This window comes from Phalacrocorax carbo, chromosome 1 (genome assembly GCF_963921805.1).
Source record: "Phalacrocorax carbo chromosome 1, bPhaCar2.1, whole genome shotgun sequence".
NCBI classification, from domain to species: domain Eukaryota; kingdom Metazoa; phylum Chordata; class Aves; order Suliformes; family Phalacrocoracidae; genus Phalacrocorax; species Phalacrocorax carbo.
The window spans coordinates 135,802,287-135,819,603 of record NC_087513.1 but is presented as its reverse complement, the minus strand read 5'-3'; the positions used below and the strand labels follow the sequence as shown (position 1 = coordinate 135,819,603).

The 17,317-nt window shown below is 41.6% G+C and overlaps 1 protein-coding gene across 1 annotated transcript in view; it reads left to right on the top strand.

Annotated features, from left to right (window-relative positions):
* The window catches only part of TLR7 (toll like receptor 7), a 36,333-nt gene extending 19,195 nt beyond the window's left edge, over positions 1-17,138 (top strand). The window contains exons 3-4 of the transcript XR_010376568.1: positions 11,593-11,779; positions 13,756-17,138. The gene's annotated coding sequence lies outside the window, so the exon portion shown is untranslated. The remainder of the gene's footprint in view (positions 1-11,592; positions 11,780-13,755) is intronic.
* Positions 17,139-17,317: the final 179 nt, after the last annotated feature.

Below are 17,317 nucleotides of genomic sequence, written 5' to 3'. Positions count from 1 at the left end.
TTACCTGTTCTGCCTGGTCCTTTCTTTAAATAGCCCCTTTTTGATTTAATTGTAGGCAACCAGACAGACGAGAACATAAACAAGAAAACCAAGGTTCATATAATAATATTACAGGTAGGAAAGGGCTTTTCCTCCCACTTTGTCAGAGCATTTTTATCAATTAAGAACAGAAGTAGGAAAAAGAGGAAGGTCTGGTTGAAAAAAATTGGAGTTTTATTGCTATTTTTAATAATACATATTTTAATAATGTACCTTTCTGATGGTTCTGTTTGTAAGCCTAAACAATGTATCTCTAAGTATGATAGCATGAGCTGTAATATGACTCTCTTCATAAGTTAATGTTTGAAAGAGGAACCTCTGCTCCTCAGTTTCTCCCACACCATCTCCCTCTGCCTCCCCAGACCATTTCTACCCAGAGCAGATCCTCTTTTTCAGCCTAGTTGTTTAGGGCAGGGGCACAAGGTCACCTGTCCTTTACGAGGTTGAGGGGAGAAGTATTTTCTCCTTTTCCATTGAGAAGCATCCAAAGGATGAGTATAGCGTGAGTAGCAATGCATATGTATACAAAAGTCAGAGCTTGCATTATGGCAAGAGGCTTATGTGTGCTGCAGCGCAAGACCGCAGAGAGGCCAGGAATGCTGCACCAAGACTTTTGTGAGTATTCAAGAGAGACAGTGAATGGCATTGTGCTCTGCAATGGGAAATGAGTGATGTGCTGGCACAGCACTGTCCACTGCCAGGACCAGCACTCTCGGCCAGCACCTGAGTGGCTGGGAGAAGAGCCCAAACCTCTTTTCAAGTGACAAAACCCTTCCTGATATCTGCACTCTTGCCCTGCAGAAATCATGGCTAGAGGAATAAGGAGGGATCAAGGAAGACTGAAACACCAAGTTTTCTTTTTTTAGCTAAAGACGACAATTCCTGCCCTCCTCCTCATCCCATTTCTATGTCCTGTGACACCCCTGGGTAGTTACCATGCTTCAGGGAGGAGGTACCAGCCCAGTTAGCTGAGGCAGGCCTACATCCTTCTCTCTGAATGCTCCAGGGTGTGCTAGAAGGGGGCCTGGATCTACTGTCCTGGACCATGTGTGTTCTGCAGACTGAAGGTTACCTCTGTACTCATAGAACAACTGGGTCTGGGACTTCTTTAAAGTAGTTTCATACATAGTAGCTAAGAGCATGTCATTGGTGGGCACAGGCTCAATCTAAGTCTTTCCTGAACAGGAAAACTAATTTGAATTTAGATTAGTTAGATTTACAGCCAAGAAAAGCCTGAAATAGGCACACCCTCCACTCTTCCTGGAATCTTTTTTTATAAAGGTGCACCAGCAAAAAGTTAGGAATTATTTGACAGATCCAAACTAATAATTTATTTCTTTACCTCTATGAGGATTTTAACCCTGGAGCTTGCTTCCCTGGTTGGTGTAGCAGCGTCTGAATTTCCAGAACACTGAAGAGTCCTGAGGCTTCTATTCTTCAGGATTTCACGATGGTATAGCTGTGTTCTGGTGTGAGGTCAATGAGGACGAAGAGCTAAGGGCATTCAGCTAACCTAAATGTTGACATCTACAGCTGCATTAACTGGTCTATGTGTCATTCTCCCTTCAGAGCTGAGATGATAGAGGCATTTTATGAATATCACTTATCTCATCCTAATGCAGAGGTTTAAGATGGGTCAAACTAATTACAACCCAAAAGTAGGATTTTTCTCCATTAGCTGTAAAGTGTTCCCATGGTGACCAGCTCAGGTATAGGTGTCTGTACTGCTGATACTTTCAGTTAGGCAAGGTGACTGCTGCTCCAGACTTACACGGGCAGTCTGTGGCAAGCTGGTCTTGAATAACCATGCACGTGAACATCAAAATATATGAAGTACTATAAACACCACCTGTGATGACCAAAGCTGTTCTTCATCAGTTGCTGTTTCCTTACAGAAATTGTACCAGGCAATGCCTAGACTTGGTATTTAGTCTACGTGGCCTGGAAAGACCACACATGGAGTGGAAGAAGGAGAAAGAAGAAAAAGGAAGAGGAATATTGGCAAATTTATTGAGGTTTTACAGTTCTTGTGGAATCAGCAGAAAAATCCACTGTTTGCATTACTATCATTACCATGGCACAAGAAGAATAATCAATGAAAACTCGCAAGAAACATGCTTACTTATAGCATAGATTTATATGGATATAAAATCCTTTTTTGTCTCTTTGATCTCCCTGTTTTTAAGAACTGACATCTGAGGAACTTGTATGTGTCTCCCTGTGAGAATAACTTATGTCAGAAGGGACCTCTGGAGGTCAGAGCAGGTCTAATTTCAACATAGCATTAGCTTGCTTAGGCCCTTGTTCTGCAATGAAGTTGGGGTGTTACATAACAAACAGGATGCTCTGTAAAGGAACTTCAAAACAGCATCTTTTAAAAACCTCTGTGGAGATCGGGAGCCCTTTGTTGGTAGTAGATCACATTTTGGGGCACTAGACCCTCCAAAACAGTGAACATATTTTTTGCCTTCTGAATAACCCCCGCCTTTTCGGTTTCTCAATCTTGTTCTGAAGGTATCTGCCTGCAGAAATAAGGTTTGTGATAGACCGGTCATCTGAAAAAATCAGCCACAGGCCAAATTTCTCCATTTACTCTGAACAAGATATTCAGGTCATTCAGGTTATAATTCTTCTCAGTTGCCTTTGGAGGAGCTCAACTTCATTGAGTATATACAGTAGTTAGCCTCCTAATTTGGGAAGATAAATTGTGTGTCTAAGTGCAAAAGACATGCACATTAATCTACCATTATCTCCATGAGTATAAGTGGGAAAAATAAAGCACAGACAAATAATTTCTACTATGTCCATCTGATGTTGGTGAAACTGAAAAAGGAATCTGGAAATCCAACTTATAAAAGCAACCTGCATGCATTCCTTTGTTAATGAGCACTTAGAGGTTATTTATACATGGGATTATTTAATTAGAAAAATAGCCACTGAGCGCAAGCTTCAGAAGGATGAGTAAAGGCAGGGATTGAAGGATGCAGGAAATTCTGCAAACCCAAAGTTCACCTAAATGAAAGATGAACTAATCAGGATATCATGCAAAGAGCACTTAATACCTCATTGCCTTGTGAATTTATTATGTTGTTTCCCTCTCATTTCCAAGTCTTCCTCTATCTGTCCTTAACTGTGATTTGTTGTGATTTGGTTTATACTGCCTAACGTGCAGGGAAAAAAATAGTCTAAAAATATTTTAATTCCTGTTCATATAAACTCCTGATAACTAAAAGAATTTCTGCTAACTTCTCTCTCCTCCTCTTCCTGTCCACCTCCCTCTCCAAGTGTGTGTTGCAGTTTCACTCTCAACATGTTGTCAAGCCTACAGCAGAGCACAGTAGTTGTTGTGCCTTATTATTTGATGCAGTTATTTTTCATGGACAGAATTGGAAAGTTTCTTGTAGCATAACTGAATGGAAAATGCATATTGGCAGAATGAAACAATGCAAACTAGAGCATGACCGGAATCTGAATTTGATATATTTCTGTTCTTGAGGAAGAGTATTGTTGGGACAGTTGGTTATTAATGAATCTTCATATTCCTCTGCCTGCAGGTCACCACATGCCCGCCCACCCATCAAATGGACATAATGATTTTACTTCTTATTTTTCTTAACACTTTTTATCGATCTCCTCCCTTATCTCACTTTCACTTCCTGTTTTACAGGGACTTTTTCTGCAGCGCAAACAAATTGACTCAATATTACTCTCAAATGTCTATATTCTCTTAAGTTGCTATGGTTTGTCCTCACTTTAGATGACAAAATAGTTCATGCTAACTATTCAGTATGAGGTAGTTTATAACCATCCATATGCATAGGCATTAAATGAAGGCATATCCAGGAAACAGCTTCATGTCATTTTATAGTGATGCAGAAGACACATCCCTATATTGCACATCCAGATGCAACCCTTTGTCTCACTGCAGTAAAACCACTGCATTAGTTGCCAGCATCTGTAATTTCTACAAGTAATCTCCTTCAGCATAAATCCATATTTAATCTTTTTTTGTTAATTATGAAAATGGTTTCAGTTCTATTTTAATATGCGTGATTGTGCGTGACAGTGTTGTGTAGGAATAGCTATGCTAGAGAATTGCATTATGTTTCAGGTTTGTTGCTGCATGTGATGAAGCTGTTAATGTAAATAATTTTTGAATTATCAGTGTAGGGGACTTCATAACATTTTTCATCACTAAAGCTTTTCCTTCAGGCTAATTCTTGATTTACTGGAGAGGCTCTGAAGGCTTGCAATAGCTAATGCCAATGCTTCCTACATGTTTTATTCATGTGAAGGTGTTTGCTTGCCCTCTAGGCAATGACCAGAGTGCAATCTAACTTCACCTTGGTCACTTTAATACAGACTATGAGCACACTGCTTGGTCTGTACTACAGGATTAATACCTTATTTTAGTATGTGAAAAGTAGCATCAACAAGCTTTGAGTTTAAGTGAGGCCTGGGAGAACTAGAGAAACAGTACATCCTAAAATCATGACATTTTGAGTGTATTGAAGAGATTTCTCAAGAGGACTTTAGCCATTTTGAGAACCTTCAGATTTTGATACTGGACTGGAATTGGCACATTGAGCCCAAAGAATCTAACCAGGAGAGGTCTCCAGCCTTTGTAAAGGTTAAATGCAATTTTCTCAAGTTTAAAAAAGTTAAAGGAACTGCACCTTAACAGCAATGATTACTGAAGGCAGTACCCAGAGGCCTTCCACCTATTGTTGCCCGGTTAAGGGTCAGGTCTAGCAGCATCTTCTCCATTACCACACTTTCACAGCACCACAATCTTGAAGGAAACAGGTGGGGATTAGAATTGGTGCTTTAGTGACCCCTATGGAAAATCCTGTCCCATGGAATTTGGGGCTGTCCCACTCTCATCAACCTGACTGTGTTGTCACTGTCCCTCTGTAATCTGACCTGGGTGCCATCTTGCCTACCTGTACCTCTACAGCACCTTGACCTGAGTCACCGTGCCTCGACGATACTCTTCCATTTGAACCTTGCTCTGGAAACCCTCATGTTCAAATGCATCCTTAACAAAGCAGACTTACATTCTGACTTCCCAAAATATCTGTCGTCTGCTTTCAGAAACTGCCAGAGCTGTGAGTGCATGGCTTTTGCATCTGATTTCTTCATGCAGGTGATAACCTCCAGAGAGCTTGTACAGGGTTCATTGCTCTGGAGGAGCAGGATTTATCTTTCCATTACCAGAAGCAGACCTACTGATGGTACTGAAACCTTTCTCACCACTTATCTCTAAAATCCTTGTTGTTAGAGGAAGTTATCACTGAAGTAATTATACATTAAAGGGTGCTTTTAAAGAGCAAAACAAAGCACACATAAACTTCTATCTACCCTTAAAAAGCTAAAAGTCCTTGATCTTGGTCCAAACTCTACTAGAAAGGCTGACATGTCTGTCTTCAAGGAATTTAATAACCTCACAGATCTAACCCTGAAAGAATATAAAATGTTCCCACAGACAAAGGAAACTGTATTTTTCTTAAATATACAAGAAAAAAGGCAACTTGACAGATTACCTTTATAGATGGAAGTAGAAAACTATGTCACATGCATCGCTAACATGTTCTGATAGTGAAAAAGAGCAAATGCACTATTCACAAAATCAGCATTGTAAATCATATTGCAAAGTCTTTAATTTGGGTCTAAAAATATTTTCTTCATTTGTGCAAATCAGTTTAAAGATCTTAAAGGTACAGATTGTTTGAATTTGTCTTCGAATGTCCTTAGTGAGGCTTTCAATGACACTGAATTAATCTTTTCTCTTAATCTATACTATTTATGTATCTTCCAGCAAATTGGATTTCACCAGTTATTTTGCATTTAAAAAATTACATAGCCTTGAGGTATCAGACCTTAGCTATATCAAATAATACAAATGTTTGGAACAGAACCTTTTATTTATTTAAAACATTCGTGAAGTAAAGATTTTAAATTTAACTTAAATGTGATTTCTCCGTCAGTAACATCTGAACTAAGAAGTTCTTCCCTTAAAAAATTAGGCTTCAGGGAGAACTATCTTGTTACTGTATGCAGAAATGGAGACATGTATTATACAGGATGGTTTAAGCACCTCAAATATCTGTCATATTTTAATTTTTCATATGATGGACTTTTACATATCCCTCTGAAGGCATCTGAAAATCTGCCAAGGAGCTTAAGTGAACTGTATCTCAATAACAACCAAGTACGCACTCTCACCTGGGAAAAAATTTAGCTACTTTAAATCCATGAAGCTGCTTGATTAAGATCAGAACTGATTACAGATGGCTAAACAGTTAAAGACTACTATACAATTACACACAGCTGCTTCCCACTCTGATTCTGAGACAAGTTGCTAAAATTTCTGTTAACTAACAGAGTTGCAGTCCACTGTATCTAGAGTTGATTTGTAACCAAGTGCAAACCTTAGACAAGGCAACATTCCTGTTGGAAATTATACATGTTCCCTTAAGTCAAAAGGGAACTGTTTTCATTACACTGGTTCATTCCAGAAAACCAAAATGCCTATCTAGCAATTGTATCATCTGCATGCATTCAGTCAACCAAGCACACACATTGTGCAGGACACCCAAGAGGTAGTGGTGACCAAACAGGAAAGCACGGAGCTTTGATCTGGCCAGGAAGAAAGGGGAAGTGGGTCACAGCATCACAGAATCACACAGAATGGTAGGGGTTGGAAGGGACCTCTGGAGATCATCTTGTCCAACCCCCCTGCTTGAGCAGGCACACCCAGAGCAGGGGGCACAGGAACGCATCCAGGCGGGTGGGTGTTGAATGTCTCCAGGGAAGGAGACTCCACAACCTCCTGTGCCACTGCTCTGGCACCCTCGCAGGAAAGAAGTTTTTCCTCATATTTAAGTGTTCCAGCTTGCGCCCATCGCCCCTTGTCCTGTCTTTGGGCACCATTGAAAAGAGTCTAGTCCCATCATCCTGACACCCACCCTTTAGATATTTATAGGTATTGATGAAATCCCCCCTCAGCCTTCTCTTCTCCAGGCTGAACAAAACCAGGTCTCTCAGCCTTCCCTCATAAGGGAGATGGTCCAGTCCCCTGGTCATCTTGGTAGCTCTCTGCTGGACTTGCTCAAGCAGTTCCACGTCCTTCTTAAACTGGAGGGCCCAAAACTGGACGCAGTACTCCAAATGTCCTTTACTCAGGGGTAAGAGTCTGGGAGCGGGTTATGGCTATGGTGAGCAGATGGGCACAGCTTGTCTGGGTGCCAGAAAGGCAGTGTTTGCACCCAGAAGAAACACATGAAGGGTGCTGTGGCCGTAGCCCTGTGGCACCTGCCGGAGGTGCCCCTGGCCAGGACTGAGTTATTAAAAATTTTTAACTGGCTACTCCCAATACTATAGACTGCTATTAAAAAAAAAAAAAAACAAACCAACCCAGAAATGTCATAAATTTCCATTTTGGTGCCGTTTTATGCTGCGATTTTCAGACACATGCCTGTTGGGCTGCTGTGTGCAGCATGGCCACTGTAGTCACCTTCCCTTGTTCCAGCACCTACGTTAGAAGGAGAAGACTTATCTTTTGGGGGTGCCATTTTGTCTCCACCAGTTGCAAAGCGATTCATGAAAAGGTCAAATATGGTCATCTGTGTTTTACCAAATGAATCCTACATCAGTGGTACACTTTCTCTCTTACATGGGCTTCTAAGGCTAACTGCTAAGCTTAGTCACAGCCTACAGTTGGCAAATATCTGTGATGTAAGTCTTCAACCATGCCAACTATGCAGAGCCTTGTGGTGAGTGTCCCAAACACACACCGTGCTTGTGCCATCCAGTTAATACTTCTGGGGTGGATCAAGCTTACTGCTCATGGGCTGATCGGCTATTCAGTTTTCTGCAGGAAATGCGATGTTTCCCAGTGATGTTGGAGCTGTTGCACAGTTGTGGCATGCATGCTGTAGACATGTGTTACAGATCTGTCTGGTTGCCCTGCACCACTTCATATGTGCATCTGAGACTGCCCAGCTAAGGATAGTGCACATCCAGAACACCCACACAGCTATAGAAAAATCTGGTGTCCATATATTTAAAACTGAGGAGGGAGACCAAAGAGAACAAGCCTATCTTCCTGACAGTCTTACTTCTATCCGGTAGTGAGATCCCTCCCCCACTTTTGGCCAGCCTCTGCCTTCCCCACACTGTGCTGGGACATGCCTGCAAACACCAGTTCTCCATTCCTGAGATCAGCCTTTCTGCAGCCAGTTCCTCTCTGCTGTCTGCAAGTAGAGATAATGCTGGAAATAGCACTTCACTCAGGCTAATTAACCGATGGGTAAGAGCCTGTAGCAACGAGCTTGGGACGGGCATTGGGTCCGATGCAGAGCAGTTCTGCACGCAGGAGTCCTCTTTAGCAATCACAGGTTTAAGCTTTTTTAAATTCAAAATTATCTCTTCACCACTGCAGACCAATCATGCGCCACTACCCTTGTTTTCAATTTATCTTCCCTCTCCGCTCTCCATTACTACAAAATTGTTAAATAACTGGTTCCTGTTTCTTAGGTTTTTATTCCATCTTCCGCTTAATCTTTCTTTCACTTCCCAGTTCAGACACTCTCCAGTCACATACTCTTAAAAAAACCTTGCCCCGTTATTTATTCTGTAGGTAGCTTGATACTGTCATATTTTAATTAATGTATTTGGTTTGGTGCCTAGGACAGCTAGAGGAGGAGATTTTGGCATTAACTGCATGTCGTCAGACATTTTGATATATTGGAAAAGATTTACTGAAGGAAGATTTTATATATTCTACAGTGATATAGAAATCAAATTCTTGCACATGGTTTCCATGGACATGAAGTTTACTGCAGGAACATGGGATAATTTTTCAGTCAGCCTACTCCAATTAGTGAGGTTTCACTATTTTTGCAAGTAAAAAGTTGGAATGTTTCACTTTTAATTTAGATTTTTTTTAAAAGATGTAGTGATTTTTAAAGATATTCTATTAAGGTTTAAAAATAATATTTTACTTTTTGTATTGCACAGACACTGTCAAAACCAGAAAGATCAGTATCCAATTTCCCGTGCATCGCTGCTAACATTTCCATCCTTTTTTTTTGCAATGCCATGAGGGAACAATTCAAGTGACAGGAACAGAGACTGCAAAGGGCAGCAAAGGAGTGTGCAACATTAATCTAAACTGAATCCTAATGAAGTAAATGGCAATTTCTCCATTACTGCAATGGCTTTGAATCAGGTCCTGAAAGGCAGCTTTGTAAACAAACGTAGGTGCCAGTGTAAATCCTACTTAATACCTATCTGCATGTGTAGATAGCTGAATAGTAGTGAATTGCTGCACTATCAGATATCCTTATGTCTCAGACAAGGTCATATGTGTCTGCTACTTCAGTCTGTTTTATACCTTGTTGAAGCTGCTGGGCTTCACCAATTTATCTAAAGTGATTATAAGAAGTCTTTAAACTCTTCCCTGAAAGTCAGTATGTAAATTGTACTCTCCAACCACCATCACTGATTTCTACAAGAAAGGCAAAGGCAGCTCAGGAATTTCAAATTACTTGGAAATGCATGGTTTGCTGAGTATAGTCCTAAGCAGGTGTCTCCCCATGCGTGAGTGCATGATGGGGAGAGGGAGAGCTGAGCAGTGTAAGACAGCTCGTAGGAAAAGCCTGCAAGGCAGCAAGGGCAGCACTGTGGGATGGGGAAGGAGCCAGCAAGAGTCCTTACAGGTACTGGCCAAGAGGACACTTGTGCTAAGAAAGGGAATTATCTACAGTGGCTGGGACCATCTTTGTTGTGGCCAAAAAAGCAATACCTTGTCCACTCTTATTAATAAAATCTTGCAGAAAATTCAGAATAAGAAAATGCCTGACTCAAATGTCAGGTTCTCCCATTATCTAGAGTAACCTACAAAACTTGATTTTCTGGCTAGTTGTTTGGATTAAGAGGAATTGCATGCATTTTACCAATGTAGTGTCTAGTAAAGGGTTTATTTGTCCAGTCAGTTCCCTTTCTAGCAGCCGCTCTGGCTTCATCTGTGATACAGTAATAGTACACTTCCCTCCTTTTTCTTTTCTGAATAACTTTGGAGATCAGTTGTTGCTATCTCTGTTGAGTCTTGATGTTCTTTGTACAGCTAGTCTGTCTAATTTCCAGACCTTTTCTGAAACATTTGCTTTGAAGGTCATTTAGACACTTGCTTCTGCCTTTGGTGTGTTCTCAACATGTGCAGTTGAACAGAGGGCATGTAGACAGTCCCTATTCTGAGACCCACTCTTTGGTCTGTAACATGGTCTTCCTGAAAGCTCTATGGCCATATACTGACTGCATAGGGGGAAAAAGGGTTTGGGTATACACAACATCTGCACACCACTGGGTTCACACTGTGAGGAAATCCAAAACAGGGAGGATGGGTGCCCTCCAGCAGGTCCCCAGACCTGAATGGGCAAGGTACATGATACACTAAGGAGCATGTCTGCCCCTGGCTGTAGGTAGGGACAACCCGGGATGCATAGGGTTCAGATTATTGGTGATGAAAATTTGTTTACACTGCCGAAGGTGAGACGCTGCTTTGGTACTTAATGACATTCTTTTCTTCAGGTGACCACCCTTAGTTGGCATCCCCCTGTGAGATAGCATTGACTCACCTCTTGCATGGCATTGCTTCCTACTGTAATACACTGGGAGCAGCAAAATTGCTCAGTAGGTCCATTTTTGGAGGATGTTTCCCCTTGGCTGATTGGTATCTTTGTTTTCGTGGGGAGAGACAGTCCCTAAGGCTTTTGTCTGTACTTGTAATTTAGAAGGCTTGAGCTGACAGTACCATTTTAATATTCCGGTACAGTGCTTTTCTGGTTTGCCGTGCCTCCTTCATATCATTTGAACCTTTTTTCTTTTGCAATAAAGTCAATGTCTGACAAAGGGATTTTGAATGAATGAGTCTGTGTTTGACAGGCAAGTTTGATTAACCTATTTGTGCAAGTTCCCATTTACCTTAACTGTTCAAGCAGAACCTTGGCATAAAACTTTGATGAGGTTCATGATTTTTGTTGGCACGCAATAGACCTTCAGGATGTTCCAGAGTGAATTGCACTGGCAGCTGTCAAATGCTTCCATAAGCCCAGATAAATTTAAGTCTCTAAATACTTTTTGAAAACTGCCTCTAATTGAAATGTGGAGCATACTCCACGGTTTCTGGATTTAAGACCTGCTGTCAGTTTTTTCTGGATTTAAAACCTGCTCAAGTTAAGGGCATATGATGACTGCGATGGTTGGACTATCTTTTCAAGTTTCATCCCATGGCTCATGTCCATGGAACCCAGGACCATCTATAAATTGCAGATTCATGGGTCACATGAAATCACAGGCATTTCCTGCTTTAACCTGGCACGTACCATTCTCAACGCAAACGATGAGTACTTATCAGTACAGGAAATAGAAGACAAGCTCAGAAATATTATTTAATGGCGTAGCAGGATCTGTGATCCCAACCCCAAAGCAGGAAAAAAAATACAAAAAATAAGCTCAAGATAAAAATCTACATTCCTTTTCATTTTCTAGAGCACTGCTGCTGAGACACTCCTGTTGCCATAAACCTTCCCTTCACACCCTGAGCAATCACTGAAAAGCAATTATTTAGCCCATTTTCATCAAGCCGTAGCTCGTGTTCAATCCTGTGTGATGACATCAGCAATGCAGAATATTTTTTAATAGTATGAAAATACTGTCCTGTACTCACAGAAAGCAGGTAAGTGCTAACACTCGTCCCATCAAATTAATGCAAATTCAGCAGAGCTGCTTTGAGTGTCTGCTTCAGTTTATAATCAGAAGAGTGACTTCTCTATTGTTGTCTGAACTGAAAAGGTACAGGAGTAAGCCTGGTTACTATAGCAGCTGAGTATTTTGTTAAATATTCAGAACACCTGTCTGCACATCAGGTGTGTGAACCTTGTTCAGTAAGTTAGAAGATGTTGAAGATAAAACTGAAATGAATGAAAACATTTTGTTGTGACAATATTGAAATTAAACATACTAATTTTTCACCTTGAAAAAGTCTGTACAGAATCACAGAATGATAGGAGTTGGAAGGGACCTCTGGAGATCATCTTGTCCAACCCCCCTGCTTGAGCAGGCACACCCAGAGCAGGGGGCACAGGAATGTGTCCAGGCAGATTTTGAATGTCTCCAGGGAAGGAGACTCCACAGCCTCCCTGGGCAGCCTGTGCCGCTGCTCTGGCACCCTCACAGGAAAGAAGTTTTTCCTCATATTCAGGTGGAACTTCCTGTGTTCCAGCTTGTGCCCATCGCCCCTTGTCCTGTCTTTGGGCACCATTGAAAAGAGTCTAGTCCCATCATCCTGACACCCATCCTTTAGATATTTATAAGTATTGATGAAATCCCCCCTCAGCCTTCTCTTCTCCAGGCTGAACAAAACCAGGTCTCTCAGCCTTTCCTTATAAGGGAGATGCTCCAGCCCCCTGATCATCTTGGTAGCTCTCCGCTGGACTTGCTCAAGCAGTTCCACATCCTTCTTAAACTGGAGGGCCCCAAACTGGATGCAGTACTCCAGATGCAGCCTCACCAGGGCAGAGTAGGGGGGGAAGATAACCTCTCGACCTGCTGGTCACACTCCTTTTAATGCACCCCAGGATACCGTTGGCCTTCTTGGCCCCAAGGGCACATTGCTGGCTCAGAGTCAGCCAGCTGTCCACCAGCACTCCCAGGTCCTTCTCAGTGGAGCCGCTTTCCAGCAGGTCAGCCCCCAGCCTGTACTGGTGCATGGGGTTGTTCCTCCCCAGGTGCAGGATCTTGCACTTGCTCTTGTTGAATTTCATCAGGTTCCCCTCAGCCCATCTCTCCAGCCTGTAAACAGCCCCAAACTGTTATTACTGTTCCAGTATAGAATAGAACCATAGAATCATTAAGGTTGGAAAAGACCTCTAGGTTCATCATGTCCAACCGTCAACCCAACACTACCATGTCTCCTAATCCATGCCCTGAAGTGCCATGTCTACATGTCTTTTAAACACCTCCAGGGATGGTGACTCCACCACCTCTCTGGGCAGCCTGTTCCAGTGCCTGATCACCCTTTCAGTGAAGAGATTTTTCCTAACATCCAATCTAAACCTCCCCTGATGCAGCTTGAGGCTGTTTCCTCTTGTCCTATCACTAGTAACTTGGGAGGAGACCAACACCCACCTCGCTGTAACCTCCTTTCAGGTAGCTGTAGAGAGCGATAAGGTCTCTCCTCAGCCTTGTCTTCTCCGGACTAAACAACCCCAGTTCCCTCAACCTCTCCTCATAAGACCTCCTCTCCAGACCCTAAATATGTCATATTAGTAAACATGTCATATTAGATTACTTAGTGCAAAGGGGAGCAAAAGCAGCTATTCAGGGACAATTTAGAATATCCTGCACCCTTTGCTTCCGATAGCTGTGTGTTGATGTACCCTTATGCAGAGGAGAGAACTGAATCCTGGTCACCGTAACTTGACTATCCTATCGGCTCTGTTACTCACTTCAGATGCTGTGCCTGGACAGAAATAAGGGGACGTGAATCTTTTTCTATCTTCGCTAAACCAAGTAACAAACTTGGGTCAGCCAGAATGCCTTTTTGGCGAAAAAACAGCTGCTCAGATAGTTAAGCCTGCCCTTCTACATGAAAATTTGAATAGTTTCATTTGTGTTAATGCATTTTTAAGGCATCTGTTTTCCTTCTGTTAGGAAAAAGAACAGTGTACCATCCCACAAAGAACAGCGCTGTGCACTCTTCACCATCCATGGAGATTTTGGAGTCGCCAACTGCTGCTTACAAACCACCCTGGGAGGTATTTACACAGAACACCACTTCCTCCTGTAGCTATGTCTGCAGCTGTCAGATGGGAAGGATGCTGCTGCTGGAAATAAAATGAAAATGCTACCGCTTTGCTACTCTCCTAAAGTACAGTCAAAATGCACTAAGTGAGTAAAAGCAAGGAGACCAGAACATGACGCTGCTGAAATTCTGACTCTTCGACAGCCTTAGAGAGGTCTCTAGCACAGAGATGATCTGTCCAGCTGAGGCGATGAGCCTTGGTGCACAAGGTTTCTTTCATTCAACATCTGAGATGCCGGAGATGCATTTGGGAGTGGGAAGAGATTATTTTGGATCTCTCTTCTGCATTTGGTGCTTAAAACACAGCTGCAGTTTAAGTGCCCAAGAACTAGTTCTTGGATTTTGTTCAGTATGCTGCTCCCTCTGAAATGTAAACTTACACACCTCAGCACTTTTAAGGATTTGGCCCAAAGTGTGTTCCTTTAAATAGCCTCTAAGATTCCTCTGCTTTAGGAGCAAGCCAGTAAAGTCATGCACATATGCAACAGTCTTATGTCTGTGATTATCTACCAATAACCACAGTGACTTGCACTCTGTAAGCTTATGCAGCCTTTTTATGCTATGGGCACCCAACACAGCAAAAAAAAAAACCACACTAAGGGGTAGGAGCATGCAATGAGTGACAAAATTGTCTGCCTTTGCAATGCCTTTATGCTGAATCTTCTGAGCAGTTTACCAGAATATTCACCTCTGACAGGACGTCTCCCATTTTAGAGCCGCCATGTCTTTTCTTGTGAAATGTCAATAAAGGATAATACCAGAGCCAGCGTGGCCACTGGGTCACCCTGGGCAGGTGGCACTAAACCACAGCCAGATGCTGCTGACACTGCCTGGCCCAAGTGGGGAGCTGCGCCAGCTGCCTCTCTTAAGCCCCTGGATTGCCTGCGGGCAGGCTGCCTTTTTCTCTGCCCCTCCTTTTGAAACACTGCCTGGGGAAGGACTCCACCAGCAGCAGCGGCTCAAGGGATCTATGTCCATTTTCCAACAGCGTGCTCAGTGATGCCAGGAATTCAAGACATTGCTGAGCCTGACAGCAACCACACCTACCATGAATTTTACTGCTGGGTAAGTAGCATCAGCATCAGCCCCAGGGATATATTTAGAAAAGCCTTCACCTTAATGAGCTAACAGTTGAGAACAACTTCTGCTGCTGAGTCCCAAGCAAGCCTAGGTTAAGAAGTCACCCAGGTAATTTGGTGGAAGGGAAAAGAATAAGAATTGTTTGTGTGTGATTTTTGATGGCTTGACTAGGCAGCTTTGTACGTAGATTGAATGTTGATCTTCTGGTTTTCTGAGATTTATACGTATATGTCACCTATGTTGCACACTGTTCTGTAAACAAAAAATTTATACTAGTCTCTTTTGACGCATTAAATGCACCTTTTTGCTAGATCTCATAGGATTTGGAGTGAGGACTATAGTTGTCCACTAGTTCATTCTTGCTGTGTAAATATCTAGAACAACATTTTAATTAAAGCTGTTGCTTATTGCTCCTTTGGCTTCGTTTCTCTCTCTCCCCCCTCTGCCGTTCATCTATATTCATATTAGTATCAGTATTTGAAAAATTTCAGGAATTTAGAATTTTATGTGCTCCCATGCTTTTCCTATGCTTCTAAAAATCACCTAGAAGAATTACTTTCTGTGTCTTTTCTGGTAATTACCACTTTAAAATTTGATCTTTGGAAGCTGCTTTAGTAAATACATCTCTTATTAAAACTAAACTACCTCCCTTTTCAGAGTAAATTAAAAAAAATACAGGTAACTGAAAAGTATATAATGATTCTAAAAACTTGTAAGCATATAATTTTTTTACATGAAGATATTTTAGCTGTGCTTACAAAGACTAATATTATTTTAAATTCTACTCAGTTCACCTATCTGCTAATGGAAAGAGCTGCAGTTTATGTTCCAAAAAGCTCTAAACTCAGTTCAGTTCTCTGTATCTTTAACAAGATTAAATTATTTGATTTTTGATGGTTTTGCTGCAGATGGGGTGTTATCTATTTCAGTTAAGACCATCACTAAAACTTCTGACTTCAGTGTGGGCAAACACAAGGACTCAGAATGTGTCCCAGTATTTCAGAGGTTTCTAACCATAGTGTGGACAACTATCACAGAGCAATTTCCCTCTTTCTCCTCTGAATAGGTAATGCGATGTGGAAGTCCCTTGATGCATATTGCTCCAGAGCGTTTTGCACATTTTTAAACAGGCTTTGGAGGAGTCCTAACAAACTATTTCTGGCTAATGTCCAGTGCAGCTAACTGCTATACCATGTCCTTGAAAACAAAGGAATACAGTAAAGCTGAAGGTATTCCTCTGGAGAGGACACACACGTTACTCCTCTGCTTCAGGAATTTATGTCCAGCAGATAGATGTCATTCCTCAGATTAGACATGCTACATGTAGCCAAACATTTTTAGGGCAGGAAGCCACAAATATGCCCATGGTCTTGTCAAAGGCTCTACCTACAGCAGTGTACTTGTTTAGACATGGAGTGAATGCAATTGGAAGCAACTCTCCCACTTGTTTGTCCTTGCTGTGCTTTGGTTCACCATGTGGAACAGTCTTGAAACACATCCTCTGGTTTCCTCCCAGCTGAAACAAAGCTGGAGGACATTCTGCAGAAACACAGCTAACAGGTATTCAGTCTAAGGACTAGACTACAGCATCTCTCTAAAATAAACCTCCCTAAAATGCATACAATCTAGACAGTGGGTCCTCACCACCTACTGTTCTGCTCTCCAAATTATTCCTGCTGTGCCAGACTATGTGCCGATGTGACCAATCAGTCTGTATAAGCAATGTTAAATACTACCCATGAAAACAGCCCAAGATAATATTAATTCCTTTAATGCAATCTTTTTAACCTTGGGAGGGAAAAACTTATTGAACCTGTAAACAACTAGAATCCATGATATTATAAAGTTGCTAACAGTTTTTCTTGTGACCTTTTTATAAATGCATGCTTTCTGTAATTAAAAAATTATCTAGAATGTGATTATTAAAACTATAGGACAGAATTATCATATTACTGCTGCTATTAATGGGCTATTCATCCAGCTGTTCTCTCTTGAGAAAACCTGTTCAGACTGTTTTTCCCTTGAAATAAAATGGCTGCATCCAGTACTATCTGTTTTGCTTGGACCAGAGATCTCCTATTACCCCAGAAAACTACCATGTACTGGAGGAGCAGAAATCATCAGTTCCTTCACAGTCTTGAAGGTTGTAACAATAAATGGAAATAAATGATAATGCTGTCACTTTGAATTGCCTGTATTAATATCAAAGCAGTTTCTGATGACTGACATCTTTCAGAAGTTCACAAATCTTAAAGAATAACCTTAACCATAATGTGGCAGGTCATACCTTACCTATTCCTTTTTTTTTTTTAACTTAACAGAACTAGGGAA